The sequence below is a fragment of the Sorex fumeus genome, unplaced genomic scaffold (genome assembly GCF_029834395.1).
Source record: "Sorex fumeus unplaced genomic scaffold, SorFum_2.1 ptg000134l, whole genome shotgun sequence".
In the NCBI taxonomy this organism is placed as follows: Eukaryota; Metazoa; Chordata; class Mammalia; order Eulipotyphla; family Soricidae; genus Sorex; species Sorex fumeus.
In genome coordinates, this window is record NW_026606191.1 from 317,339 (window position 1) to 318,531 (window position 1,193).

Consider the following 1,193-nt stretch of genomic DNA (forward strand, 5'->3'; position numbering starts at 1 on the left):
AGTAATATATTCTCAACGGACAGTCCTCTAGGTTTGTTGTTTTGTGTTGAGATCACATCCAGAAATGCTCAGGGCTTACAGGCCAGGTTTTAAGACTATGAATCGACTCCTATGGGTACGTGATTTTATAAAAGAAAAAGAGGATGAAAAATTAGAGGATGAAAAATTATACTTGGAGCCAGAGTGATAGTACAGTTGGCAGGGCATATGTTTGGTCCCCGGCATCACATACAGTGCCACAAGCACTCCTAGGAGTGATTCCTAAGTGCCAAGCAAGAAATAACACCTGAGCATTACCGCTGTGTCCCAAAAAGAAAAAAGAAAAAAAAGAAAAGAAAAATTAAATTTAGCCCAAACGAGATTTTAAAATCCATAATTTTGCTCAGAGCCTCCAACTCCTTCATTTTCCCCTAACAGCCATCTGTTGAAAGGGCTCAAGAAATTTCACCTGTGATGAAGCCAAGAGGGGTAACATAAGAATTATTGGAGTCCCAGAGGTACAGGAAGAAAACCTTGATGAAGAAGAAACTGTCAAAGACATCATTGCTACAACGTTTCCAGAGCTGAAGAACACTTGTGACCATATTCAGGAGGCCTGAAGGGTACCAGCTAGAAGAAATCCGAATAAAAATACCCCAAGACACATTCTGATCAAAATGACCAAAACCTTAGACAGAGACAAAATTCTGAAAGCAGCAAGATCGAAGAATGAAATCTCTTACAAAGGAGCATCCTTAAAATTCACAGCTGATTTTTCTGATAAAACCCTTATGGCCCGAAAACAGTGGTGGGACATAGTGAAAAAACTCAATGAAATAAATGCCTCCCAAAAAATACTTTACCCAGCGAGACTCTCATTCATAATAGAAGGAACGACACACAGTTTCACAGACAAACAACAGCTCAGGAACTTCATAGACTCAAAACCGTGGTTACAAGAACAACTAAATGGGCTACTTTAAGGCAAGAAAGGCCCCTCAAATACACCAAATTTCAACAGAACAATGGGACAAAATCCCGTAACAATAATCTCTCTCAATGTCAATGGGCTAAATGCACCAATTAAAAGACACAGAGTGGCAGGATGGATTAAAAAATTGAACCCAATATTCTGCTGCCTACAAGAAACACATTTCAATAGTCAAAGCAAACACAGACTCAGAGTCAAAGGCTGGAAAACAATCCTACAGGCA